The sequence below is a fragment of the Sapajus apella genome, unplaced genomic scaffold (assembly GCF_009761245.1).
Source record: "Sapajus apella isolate SASKATOON/1434 unplaced genomic scaffold, GSC_monkey_1.0 scaffold60, whole genome shotgun sequence".
Classification (NCBI taxonomy): Eukaryota; Metazoa; Chordata; class Mammalia; order Primates; family Cebidae; genus Sapajus; species Sapajus apella.
In genome coordinates, this window is record NW_022437000.1 from 13,945,341 (window position 1) to 13,959,304 (window position 13,964).

The 13,964-nt window shown below is 46.9% G+C and overlaps 1 protein-coding gene across 5 annotated transcripts in view; it reads right to left on the reverse strand.

The window, feature by feature from the left end:
- RASA3 (RAS p21 protein activator 3) overlaps nucleotides 1-13,964 on the reverse strand; it is a 124,575-nt gene that overhangs the window by 85,280 nt on the left and 25,331 nt on the right. The window contains exon 1 of one of the 5 annotated variants that reach the window (XM_032246335.1): nucleotides 11,941-12,184. The exons of the other annotated variants lie outside the window; for them this stretch is intronic. The gene's annotated coding sequence lies outside the window, so the exon portion shown is untranslated. Of the gene's footprint in view, nucleotides 1-11,940; nucleotides 12,185-13,964 lie in introns of those variants that run through there. 5 annotated transcript variants of the gene reach the window in all.

A 13,964-nucleotide genomic window follows, 5' to 3' on the forward strand; every position in this document is an offset into this window, starting at 1 on the left:
GGGTATGCCTGTAATTGTGTTTAATAATAGAGACATAAAAAAAAAATGAGGGAAGAAAATAATTAACAAACAGCCAACCAATATTTCATTTAAACCTGTAAATACGTGTGATGTAGTACTGATAAGAGTGTATATTTTGTGTATTTAAACTGGAGAGTTCTATGAATGTTAATTAAGTCTACTTGTTCCAGATCTGAGTTCAAGTCCTGGATATCGATGTTAACTTTCTGTCTCACTGATCTATCTAATATTGATGTTGAAGTCTCCCACTATTATTTTGTGGGGGTCTAAGTCTCTTTGTAAGTCTTATATATCTGGGTATTTCTGTATTGGGTGATCTTTAGCTCTTCTTGTTACATTGATCCTTTTATCTTTATGTAATATCCTTCTTTGCTTCTTTTGATCTTTGTTGCTTTGAAATCTATTTTATCAGCAAAAATTGCAACTCCTGCTTTCTATTTATTTATTTTAGCTCTCCATTTGGTTGGTAAATTTTTCACCATCCCTTTGTTTTGAGTCTTTGTGTATCCTTGCATGTGAGATGGATCTGGATGTAGCATACCAATGGGTCTTGGCTTTTTTTGCCTGTCTGTGTCTTTGGATTGGGGGATTTAGTCGATTTAAATTTAGAATTAATAACAATATATGTGTGTTTGATACTGTCATTTAATGTTAGCTGGCTGTTTTGCCCATTAGTTGATGCAATTTCTTAATTATGTTGATGTTCTTTATTTTTTGGTATTTTTTAAAGAAAGGTTGATACTGGTTGTTCCGTTCTATTTGTAGTGGTTCTTTCAGAAGCTCTACAGAAGCAGGCCTGGTGGTGATGAAATCTCTGAGTGCTTGCTTGTTCACAAAAGATTTTATTTTTCCTTCGCTTGTGAAGCTTAGTTTGGCTGGATGTAAAATTCTGGATTGAAAGTTTTTTTCTTTAAGGATGTTGAATATTGGCCCCCACTCTCTTCTGGCTTGTAGGGTTTCTGCTGAGAGATCTGCTGTGAGTCTGATGGGCTTCCCTTTATGGGTAACCTGACCTTTCTCTCTGGCTGCCCTCAGTATTTTCTCTTTCATTTCAACCCTGGTGAATCTGGCGATTATGTGCCTTGAGGTTGGTCTTCTTGAGGAATATTTTTGTGGTGTTCTCTGTATTTCCTGGAGTTGAATATTGTCCTGCCTTGCTAGGTTGGGAAAGTTTTCCTGAATAATATCCTGAAGCGTATTTTCCAGCTTGGATTGAGTCTCTTCGTCACATTCAGGTACACCTATCAAACGTAGATTAGGTCTTTTCACATAGTCCCATATTTCTTGGAGACTTTGCTCGTTCTTTTTTATCCTTTTTTCTCTAATCTTGTCTTTTTGTTTTATTTCATGAAGTTGGTCTTCGACCTCTGATATCTTTTCTTCTGCTTGATCAATTCGGCTGTTAAAACTTGTGCATAGTTCGCGAAGTTCTCGTGTTGTATTTTTCAACTCCATTAATTCACTTATATTCCTGTCTAAATTGTGGTTATTGTTAACATTTCTTCAAACCTTTTTTCAAAGTTCTTGGTTTCTTTGCATTGGGTTAAAACAAGTTCTTTTAATTCCCAGAAGTTTCTTATCATCCACTTTTTAAAGCCAGCTTCTGCTAATGGAACACAGTCTTTCTCCATCAGGCCTTGTTCTGTTTCTGATGAGGAACTGTGATCCCCTGTAGAGGGAGAGGCGTTCTGATTTTGGGTATTCTCAGCCTTTTTAGGCTGGTTTCTTCCCTTCATTATAAATTTATCTATCTGTGGTCTTTATAATTACAGTCTTTATAATTGGGTTTCTGTATGGACGTCCAACTTGTTGATTCCCGGCGCCAGAATCCGAGCAACCCACTGCTCCGGCCAAAACAGCGGCTTTAAGATTGATGGTGCTTTTCTGACTCTGCACCAAGAACCGCCACACCAAGGCAGCGGCAAAACCGCCTCACCGGCCTCAAGAGTCATGCTGGCGACACGTGGGGCTCCTCCGCTGGGAATCTCCTGGTGTGTGAGCAACAAAAATTGATCTGAAAGTGTGGCGTCCTCTCGTTCTCTGCTCCTTCAGTGGGAGCTGCAATCCCAAGCTGCTAGTGATCAGCCATCTTGGATCTCTCTCCAAGATGACAACTCTTGTCTGTAAACCAATCCGGGCTGCATTGAACCATGATTTGACAAGCAGAGGCACGCGAACCCCCATCTACTAGCTCAGTCTCAAAAAGTGCATAATTATTGAGTGTGATACACGTTTCTCCCACTCACACGAATAGTATGAATTAGGCTGACATGTCTTCCAGCTTCCACACGGAACATTGGAACTTCACTCATTCATCAATGTCACAAGCAACTTCGTTGAATCAGATGACATTTTAAATACCAGAAAAATATTTTCTTAATTTTTTGTGCTATTACAGTGTAAGAGTTTCAGACAAGATTAGTTAATTCATATTCACGAATAGCCTAGACATTCAACAAAACCTTTGTTCAAACATGAGCTCAGTGTGTGGCACTTCCTGATTTCTGGAGTATTTATTCCTTTCGTCCTAAGCATATGTGATGGGATTCTGAATGGGGACTGTTTATCTGGGCATGAAACTCCTGAAGATTGGCAGCAAGAGTCCACACAGACAGAGACCACCTGAAGACCAGTGTTCTACGCAGGCTTTTGGAACAAGCAAGGTTCCAGGGCAGGCAGGATTGTGGGGGCGCCTGGGAAGGCAGAGCCGCCTGCACCTGCTCTGTAGCCCTGGCCTTCGTATCTGGTGGTAGGGCCCCAGGCAGCACCAGGATGAACGAGCAAGCCTCACAGCCCCGAGGCTCCGCTCCACAGCCCTGGCCTGCACCTCTGGAGGTAGGGCCCTGGCAGTACCAGGATGAATGAGCCAGCCTTAGAGCTCTGAGTCTCAGTGGATCTGCTTCCAGGCTGCCAAGGGCTGATGGCTCCCAGGACCAGCAGGGTGCCCAGCTGAAACCACCGCCTCCCGTTTCAGTGACAGTTAACTTCTCAGAGGGCCTTGGAGGGCTGGAGCCAGCAACACCCACAGCTTGATTCTGGGATTCGTGTTTCCTTCCAACAACCTTAAATTGGATAATGAGCCAGACACAGTGGCTCTCGCCTTTTACACCAGCATTTTGAGTGGCTGAGGCTGGCGGATGGCTCCAGCCTAGGAGTTGGAGACCAGCCTGGCCGACATAGTGAAACCCCATCTCTTACTGAAAATACAAAAATTAGCCGGGTGTGGTGGCACACGCCTATAGTCCCAGCTATTTGTGAGGCTGAGGTGGGAGGATCACTTGATCCCAGAGGTGGAGGTTGCAGTGAGCCATGATCGCACCACTGCACTCCAGCCTGGATGACAGAGGCCTTGTTTCAAATAAGAAAATCTTACATCAATAAATAAGATTCTGGAAACAAATCAGGGATGATTTGTAAAAAATAGAGATTCAAAACTCCACTATGTGTGAAGCTCCTAATTACTATGACAGCGATGCAAGGACAGACCCCAGTTCCTCCAACCAGGGGCAGCAGTGCCAGCTGAGTCACAAAACCCCGGTGCACCTCCCCTCATGCCTCCCAGCAGGGCTCTGTCCCCAGCGCCTTCTGCTCCTTCATGTGGCACTTTTTGCTAACTGCACAGCAATTTCTAACAGGTTATCATTAAAGGGGCAGAGCAGCTGAGAAGAGTGAAGAAAATAAGAGACCAAGATGGCAGGGATGTTCTGAGAAGAAGGAGGAGGAAGGGAGCGGAGGGTGAAGGGGAAAGGGGAAATCTGCAGGGAACGAAGGTGAGGACTTGATGGAAACCTCACAGAGGATGACTTGAATACAACCTGATCTTCCCTGGTGTGGAGGGCGAAAGGTGGCCACCAGAGCCCTGCACAGCTGCCCAGCAAGCCCAGGCCAAAGACCAGGCAGAAGGTGCCGTCCGCCCCAGCAATACCCATGGGAACCTCCGGCTGGGAACACCTTCAGCCCCTGGTACCAGCTGCAGAGGAGTTGCCCTGTGACCTGGAAGCAGGAGGGAAAGGATTGGCCTGGGCCAGCCCCTCACAGACACCAGCCGCACGCGGACAACATCAGCCCCACAGACACCAGCCCTGCAGCTGCCTGGAACAGACACCAGCCCCGCAGGGACACCAGCCACACATGGACGACACCAGCTCCACATGCACACCAGCCCCACACAACGCCCCGCACAGACACCAGCCCTGCACGGATGCCCCAAAGCCTGCACACAGGTGCCAACAGTGTGTGCGTGAGCGTCTTGATTGACACCAGTCCTTCCGCTTCTGTGCCTGGCGTCTTCCACTGAACACCCTGTCCTCAAGGTCCTCCCAGCTATAGCCTGTCTGGGCTCTGCTCATCCTCCTGGCTGGAAGCTACTCCATGCAATGCATGCAATGCACTGTGTTTACGCGTTCATCACTGATGGATGTCTGGGCTTTTGGCTATTGTGAATGGTGCCGTGTGAGCAGTGTGCAAGCGTTCTTGTGTGAACACAGTCTGGGGTTCTAGTTATTTACCAAGGGGTGGGGCCACATGGCACAGGGTTTAATTATCCAAGGAGCCACGCGGCTGCCCACCCAGGGCTGCACCTTCACGCCTGCTGCAGTGCACAAGCCCCATGATGTCTCAACACCCTCACCAGAGCTTGTTGCTGTCTTTTTTAAATTATATATTTGCTTTGAGTCAGAGAAATATGTCTTTTTTTTTTTGGTTTACAATGGCAAAATTGGGGAATGACTGTGGCAAGTTATGAGACAGCTAATATTTTTGGTGAAAGACCAGACAGATGAAGGAATTGTCTCTGAAGAGAAGGGACTGAGACTCCTCCCTGCATGGCAGCAAAAGAACCACGATGCATCACTTTGGGGCTCCTGTCCCAGGAGATTCTGCTTCCAACCAGACAGGCTTGGCCCCCATGCACATCCCAGGAGATTCCTTTTCCGACCAGGCAGGCTTGCCTGTGGTGCTCATCCCAGCATGAGTGAATCTGGGTTCACACTCCCCACGCTGGAACGCAGGCTGTGAAACTACAAAGAGAAAAACGCCTCACAGCAGAGAGCTCATGTGACAAGCACGCACACCTGATGGGCACTGGCATCTCTGCAGCAAGCACAGGCAGTGAACACGTAAAAGTGCGACCTTGCTTCCTCTAAATTCACAGGGCTGGTCCTGAGTCATGCGTAACAAAAAGAAAGTCAGTTTCCTTTGCCTGGGGAAAATTCAAGAAGTTCCAGGGCCTTAATCTACAACTCCAGTTCAGAGCCTCAAGTAGAAGGTAGAGACAGGTGGGAACATTCCATTTTTGAAAGTTTCCATAAAATATATACATATGTGTGTATATATATATATATATTTGGTAGTCCTATTGTTCAGTAGTACCCAAAATGCATGGTAGAAAACTTTCAACTGTAGGAGTCCAGATTAAAAACTGAGAGTATCCCTAAAGCCCCGCACCCATCTGTAGACCCACTCTTTAGAAATAACCACAGTTACTAATTCGTTTCTTAGTTTTTCAAGCTAGCATTCCAACTTTAAATAACAGTCCCACTGCTATTTCATAGATCATCAACTTCAGATCAGCTGCTGGCTCCCTGCTATGAAAGATGAAGAGTCTGAAGCTGTGAGGGTCCCTCTCCACTGTCGTGTCCTGGATCTCAGTGGAAAGTTTTCTGAGCTTTCCCCACTCAGTATGAGGTTAGCTGTAGATTTGTCATTGACAGGCCCTGTCATTGTGAGGTATGTTCCTCTACACCCAATCTTTTTGAGTTTTTGTCATGAAGGATGCTGAATTCTATCAAATGCTTTTTAAGCATTGCCTGAAATAATCGTGGTTTTTGCTCCAGATTATATCCATGTGATGGATCACATTTGTTGATAAGCAGCTATTAAACCATCCCTACATTCCTGGGTGAGTCCCATCTGTCATGCTGAATGGTTTTTCTAATGTGCTGCTGGCATCCACTTGCTGGTGTCTTGCTGAGGACTTTTGTGTCTGTGTTCATCAGGTACATTGGCCTGTAGTTTTCTTTTTGTGTTGTGTCCTTGTCTGGTTTGGGTATCAGGTAACACCTCATTGCTTGAGTTTGGAAGTATCCCCTTCTCTTCAATCGGCTGGATTAGTTTTGAGTAGAACTGGTATTAGTTCTTGAAATGTTTGATCAAATTCAGCAGTGAATCAATCAGGGCCTGGGCTTTTCTTTGCTGGGACACTTTTTATTATGATTTCCACTTCATTACTTATTGGTCTGTTCAGGTTCTGTTTCTTTATGGCTCCACATTGGTAGATTGTATGTGTCCAGAAATTTATAAAATTTCTCTAGGTTTTCTAATGTGTCGGTGTATAGCTGTTCGTAATAGTCTCTAGTGAACCTTTGTATTTCTGTGGTATCAGCTATAATGTTTCCTTTTCCATCCTTGATTTCACTTATTTGGGTCTTATCTCTTTTTTCTTAGGCTAGCTAGAGCTTTCTCAATTTTGTTTATCTTTTCCAAAAAATCAACTTTTCATTTTGTTGATCCGTTGTCCTTTTTTTTTTTTTTTTTTTGTCTCAAGTTCATTCATTTCTGCTCAGATCTTTGTTATTTCTTTCCTTCTATTGATTTGGGGTTTGGCTTCTTCTTGCTTTTCCAGTTCCTTGAGGTGCATCATTAGGTTGTTTACTTGAAGGCTTTCTGTTTTTATGATGTAGGCATTTATTGCTATACATTTCCCTCTTAGCACTGCTTTTGCTGTATCCCATAGGTTTTGGTATGTTATGTTTCCATTTTCATTTGTTTCAAGAAATTTTAAAATTTCCTTAATTTCTTACCTAACCCACTGGTCATTTGGATGCCATGTTGTTTAATTTCCATGTGTTTGCATAGTTTCCAAAGTTCTCCTTGTTATGATTTCTAGTTTTTTCCATTGTGGTCAGAAAAGAGATTTTACATAATTTTCATGTTTTTGAATTTGTTGAGATTGTTTTGTGAGCTAACCTATGGTCTATCCTGAAGAATATTCCACTTGCTGGTGAGAATAATGTGTATTCTGCAGCCATTGGATGAAATGTTCTGTAAATGTCTGTCAGGCTCTTTTGGCCAAGAGTATAATTTAACTCCAATGTTTCTTATTGATTTTTCTGCCTGAATGACCTTCCCATTGCTGAAAGTGGGGTGTGAAGTCCCCTACTATTATTGTATTACAGTCTGTCTCTCTCTTTAGATCTATTTATATTTGCTTTATATATATATCTGGGTGCTCTGGTATTGGGTGCATATGTATTTGCTAATGTTATACCCCCTTGCTGAATTGACCTCCTTTTGTAGGCCTCATGAGGCTTACAAAAAAAAATTCTATAGTTATAACAAGTTATTAAAACTGATACCAACTTAACGTTGATTGCACAAAAAGAGACAAAACCATATACATATTAACTCTCTTCTCTGCCCATATTTTGAATTTTTGATGTCACAATTTATATTTTTATATTGCCTATCTCCTAATTGTTGTGGTTATTACTATTTAATTAATTTTGTCTTTCATTTGTCTTACAAAAGATATAAGTGGTTTACACACCATAATTACAGTATTAGTATAACAATCACATTAGCATCCTCTTTTCGGTTTGAAGAACTCCCTTTAGTGCTTCTTGTAGGACAGATGTGGTAGTGATGAATTTCCTTGGCTTTTGTTTGTCTAAGAAAGTTGCCATCTCTCCTTCATTTCAGAATGATAGCTTTGCTGGGTGCACTATTTTTAGTTGACAATTGTTTTCCGTTAATACTCTGAATGTATCATCCCTCTCCCTCCTGGCCTATAAGGTGTCTGCTGAGAAGTTGCTGCCAGACATATTGGTCTCCATAAAATGTTGTTTCTTTTCTCTTGCTGGCTTTGACATCATCTCTTTGTCTTTGATCTTCGAGAGTTTGATTATAATATGTCTTAGAGTATTCTTATTTGGACTGAATCTGATTGGTGACCTTTGACCTTCCTGTACCTGAATATTTATATCTTTCTCCAGATTTGGAAAGTTTTTTGTTACTTTTTAAATAACTTTTCTACTGCTTTGTTTTTCTCAATCCCCTTTTTAACTCTGATAACTTGAATATTTGCTCTTTTGATGTTGTCCCATAAATCTTGTAAGCTTTCTCCATTTCTTTTCATTTTTTTCTTTTTTCTTTTCTGTGTATTTTCAAATACTCTGTCTTTGAGCTCACTGACTCTTCCTTCTGTTTGATCAGTTGTGCTATGGATGCTCTTTTATTTTCCCATTTCATTCACTGTATTTTTCAGCTATAAGATTTCTGTTTGATTTTTTCTATTACTTCAATCTCTCTGTTAACTTTCTCTGATAAATTTGTAGATTCATTGTCTGTTTTCTTGAAGTTCATTGAGCTTCCTGAAAACAGCTATTTTGAATTCTCTGTCTGAGAGATAACACATCTCCATCATTTCATTAGGGCCAGTCTTTCCCACCTTATTTTGTCCAATTGGTAAGGTCACATTTCCCTGAATGTTCTTCATGCTTGTGGATGTATGATGATGTCTGAATCCCAAGAGTCCCACAGAGAGACTGTTGACTGTGAATAGGTACAGAATTCCTCTTGTGGTGGGGAATATGAGCAGGTTACCTTCAATTCCACAACTCAATAAGTTACACATAGCACTACCATATGATCCAGCAATTTCACTTCTAGCTATATGCTCAAAAGAATTGAAAACTGGTATGCAAAGACATACATAAATGTTCATAGCAGCACTATTCACAATAGTAAAAAAAAAAAAAAAGGTGAAAAAAAACCCAAACGTCCATCAACACTTGAACTGATCAACAAAATGTGATATATCATTAGTGGCTGCCAGGGGCTAGGAGGATGGGAAGTGATTACTTAAAGGGTGTTCTTCTGCAGAGAGTACAAAGTGTTGAAACTAGAGAGAGATGATGGTTGCACAGCACTGTAGATGTGCTAAATGCCACTGAATGATACACTTTAAAATTGTTAAAATGCTGAATTTCATGTTATGTATATTTTACAACTTAAAAAAATGGTTACCTGAGTACTGATAGAGGCAACTGTTGGTACATTCAACTGTGTTTGGTACACAGGCATCACATTCTACCTGACATCCTTGTTTGGAGCAGGAAAGAGTATAAATAAATACTTTTTTAGAGTTTAGATTTAATATTATTTTTATTTATGTATTTTATTGGGTTACAATATGCATTCAGTAAACAGAGCTCAACACATGTTTACATATGTACACAGCCACATAATCGGCACCCAGACCGAGGCACAGGCTCCCCCACACCCCAGAATGTCCTCTCACACCCCCTCCAAAGCCCAGCACTCTCCAACTCTCCAGAGTCATACAGTCGCCCTGTTCTTACATCTCAGATAAATGGAGTCACACGGTATGTACTTACATCTACTACTCTAGTAAGGGGTGAAGGTGATGATATTCTAATTCTACCTTTCATCTCCATTCATGAGATGAAATAATTATATGAGGGGAATTTACTATTTAATAGCCCATTTTAGTGAAGTTCACAAAGGAAAGTCAGGATAAATGCTTGATTGCTCCTTTTATTTACTGGGTTTTCAAATAATCAACTGGCTACCTATCCTCCTCCATTGGTGAATAATTTGGGGATTTTAGTAATTTTTTGCCATTATTTTTTATTGAGATATAATTCACATATCATACAATTCACCCTTCTAAAGTATACAATTCAGTGGTATTTAGTGTATTCGCAGAGTTGTACAACCATCACCACTAACTCCAAAAAATTTTCACTACCCGAAAAAGAAACCCCATACCCATTACCACTCCCCATCTCCTCTCCCTGCAGTCCCTGGCAACCACTAATCCACCATCTATCTCTACAGAGTTGCCTGTTCTGAACATCTCAAAGAAATGGAATCACTCAACATATGGCCTCCTGCACGTGGCCTCCTTGACTCAGCCTCATGTTTTTTAGATTATTCCATGCTGTAATCTCAGGGCTTCGCTCCTTCTTGTGGCTGACTGGTAAAGATCTGTTTATGTCATGCACACAACTCCACGTGCATCCACTCACACCCACCACCCACAAGTCACAGAAGAGTGCAGGCAGCAGGCAAGGCTCAGGAGAGACGCTTTGAGGGTCAAGATAATGGCCCCGGCTGTTTCCACAAACGAGGTAGCTTGGGGCAAGTCATCCAGCCTCTCCCTCTGAGATGTGGGAGACCCCACAGCCAGGATGAGGGGAGGCAGGAGGGGCGGGGGCCTGGAGGCCAGCTGAGAGTCCAGAGGAGAGGCCAGTCTGGACCTAGGGAAGCAGGAACCCTCTGGGATGTCCCAGAAAGCAAGGAGAGAGAGGCACTGGAAGGTACAGGGGTTGGGGGAGGGCCTCAGAAAGGATTTAGAGAATGAAGAAATAAAAGCTCTGACATTTATTTTAACAGAGCTTCGGGCTACACTCTAACTTTGATGTAGCAGCACAAGAAAAAAGGCTGTACAGCCGGGCGCGGTGGCTCACGCCTGTAATCCCAGCACTTTGGGAGGCCGAGGCGGGTGGATCACGAGGTCAACAGATCGAGACCATCCTGGTCAACATGGTGAAACCCCGTCTCTACTAAAACTACAAAAAATGAGCTGGGCATGGTGGTGCGTGCCTGTAATCCCAGCTACTCAGGAGGCTGAGGCAGGAGAATTGCCTGAACCCACGAGGCGGAGGTTGCGGTGAGCCGAGATCGCGCCATTGCACTCCAGCCTGGGTAACAAGAGCGAAACTCTGTCTCAAAAAAAAAAAAAGAAAGAAAGAAAAAAGGCTGTACAGAGTGTCCCCGCAGGCAAGATGGAAGCAACACCCACCAAGGCCAGACCCACAGCAGGCAGGGCCCGGCCCCCCGATCCCCCAGACCACCCTTCTTTTCCTCAAGGACTGAGGCACAAGATCAGAGCAAGAAGCCGCAGACGCTTCCAAGCCAGAGGCAGATGCTGAGGCCGAGGACACAGCTCCTCTAGCTTCTCCCCAGACAGCAGCACACAGGGCCTCCTCCACCCCAGATGGTCTGTGGGTGGGTGCTGGGTCAGGGAGGAAGGGAACTGCCTCTCCCTTTCCAGGCACATGTAGATTCTCTGGGGTGCACAAGAATGACTCAGGCCTCCAGTCAGTGCATCTCAGGCCTGCATTCACACAGCCCGTCCCCCTCCTTTACCTCCCTGCCTGGGACCTAAGTAAGGTTCTGTTTAAAACTGGCCCTGATGCAGGGTCAGCTCTTGAGATGCAGCCCCCACACATCCCCCGTAGCCTCTGAGGCACTCCCACAGCGGCCCCCACAGCCCCCTGCAGCCCCCGGGCCCCCCCACGCCCCCCTGTAGCCCCTACTGCCCCCCTGCAGCTCCCCCGGCAGTCGCCCCTCAGCCTCTCCTGCAGCCTCTACAGTGGCCCCCCCACAGCCCCACAGCGGCCCCTCCACAACCCCCTGTAGCCCCACAGCTACCCTGCAGCACCCCCCCGGCAGTTCCCCCAGCCCTCATGTGCTCCCCTCGATGCTCACACACAGGCAGTCAGAGTTTTAGCTCCTTAACTCTAATGCTGTTTAAAAACTATTGTCCTAATTAAGCAAGAAAAACTGCAGGTTTGCAAAGCGCCTGCCCTGGAAGAACGGCAGTTCAGGGTAGAGACCTCCCTGCTGCACCTGAACACAGCAAGCCTTTCCAAACTGTGCAGCAGGAACAAACTGAATGGCATGGTGAACGGCAAAGCTCAAAGGAGACTGCTCTGACTCTGCCCCGCCGCCGCCCGCGGAGCCCAGGGCAGGCACCAATGCAATGCCTCTGAGCCTGCCGCCCCTCGCCCCGACCCTCCCTGAGTCCTGGGGCGCCCTCAGAGGTTCGGCCTTGGGGTGCACAGCAGCCTCCGTGCATTCTGAAAGCAGTTTAGACGTTTGTGCTCAACACACCTGCAAAGCACTTGGGTCAGCGTGGCCTGGAGAGGGAGGAACGTCCTGGCGGCAGGGCTCCGACGGCGGACGAGGGGGTGCTCAAAGCAGCCAGGGACTCCCATCCAGGCCCAGTCACTCAGTGCTGTGCCCCGCCACTGGCTGCAAGTTTGTTCTAAAGACCACCTCCAAGACAAGTGCAGCAGCCGGCCCTGGCACTTGGGAAGAAGGTGGCCGATGTGGCTTCTGTGGAAAATGCCAGAAAGCACACCAGGACACCTGGGGAAACAGCCTCGAATCAGAAAACCCCAAGCTGTTTAGGTCCCCTGCTGCCCTGACCTGCTTAGACATCCAGCCATTTGGGAGCTGTCTACCCTTCGAGAAATGCTCCAAGGGCCCAGGGCCACCAGACGGAACGACCTGTGCTGGGCGTTGGGGCAGAGCAAGAGCAAAAGAGGGAGAGAGACAGCAAGGGGGAGTGGGACAGAGAGACAGAGGCAGGGAGGGAGGGAGAGGGAGGGAGAGGGAGGGAGAAGCCAAAACTCAGGTCCCACCCTCCCCCAGTGGCAGCTGTGAGGGAATTTTGTGCCAGCACTGCCCTCTACACATAAACTCTCAGGAACCATCGAGACCCATTTTGCAGGAGACAATGCTAGGCCCATGGCCAGTGGCAGGGGCAGAAGTGGGGCTGTAGCTCACCAGGAGGTATCATGGCCAAGGCCGTGGCCTCACCACCATCCTCCCTGACCTGTCCTCCCCACCTGCCCCCATGGTGACACTCCCACAAACGACTTCTGCCCTGTGCACTCTGGGGCTTCCTGACCCCTGGGGAGAGCGGCAAAGCCTGTGGAGGCCAGAGTGCTGTGGGCTGGGAGACACCAGGGAGACCTAGCCATCTGTACCATCACTGTGGACGCAGCCGGGCAGTGCTGCCCACCCAGCCACAAGGCATCACGGGGCCTGAGACCAGTCCCGGGCAGGTGGGCTCCCAGAGTTGGGGTCCCTGACCCAAACCACCCCCTATACTCCCTCACAGGCCTGCAAGGTGGCTGGGATCTGGGGACTCGCTCGCCCCTAAGAGTGAGGCTGCGGTGACGTGGGCAGCTCTGGCGCCGCCTGCCCCAGGGGGAGAAACACAGCTGTGGCCGCCGGCCGTGACTGCTGCTGTTTGGCAGAGAAGCCAGGTGCCCCAGCTCTGCTTGGAGGAGACCCAGTCCATCGGGGATGTGTGCACGTCTGCGCGACCCCACCGTGCACCTGGCCCAGGTTGGGAGAGACGCCCACGAGACCACAGCTGGCCTCCGCACAGTGAAGGCTGTCCTGGCCCTTGGGGTATCTTGGAAGAGCCTGGCATTCTCTTCTGGGTAGCTCTCACCCTCTCAAAGCACAAAAGCACTAAGAACCCCAGACACATGCTACATCCAAAGGGAAGGCCAGGTAGCTCCTGGGGTGGGGGAACGGGGGACACAGAACCAAGCTCCCAAAGAGCACCTGACACCCAAGCCAGAGTCGCAGCTCACAGCCTCCACCCCCGTTCATCCATGCTGCCTGCCCCTGGCCACAGACACCCACAGGCCCTGAGGCCTGAGATGCTACCACGCCCTGGTCAGAGGCTCAGCCCACAGCCTACACCCTACGACCCGTACTGAAAATGTGCAGCTAGCAGGAACCGGCCTCTTTCCCTGACCCTGTCATCAGGGACGCGGCAGGGAGGTAGCCCCGGGGGCAGGCACACCCAGCACAATGACAGGGTGAGCATCTCATGCCCTTCTAGTGGGCCAGCCACAGAGACACCCTGTCATCAGCCGCCCTGTGGAGAACCACAGCCAAAAGCCTGCACTTCCTGGGGACTTCATGATTCAAGGGCTACTTCAGAACAGAAGAAAATAGCAAAATCAAAACTTCGGTTTTTCTTTCTTATTTACAACTCAGGACAAGACTGCCTGTGAGAGCATCAGACTCAACCTGATGTAGGCTGCAGAGTGGTGACTGTTCTGGAGAGCCCGCCCCTCCCCAGCCCACACGCTCACCTGAGCCCCCCCCCC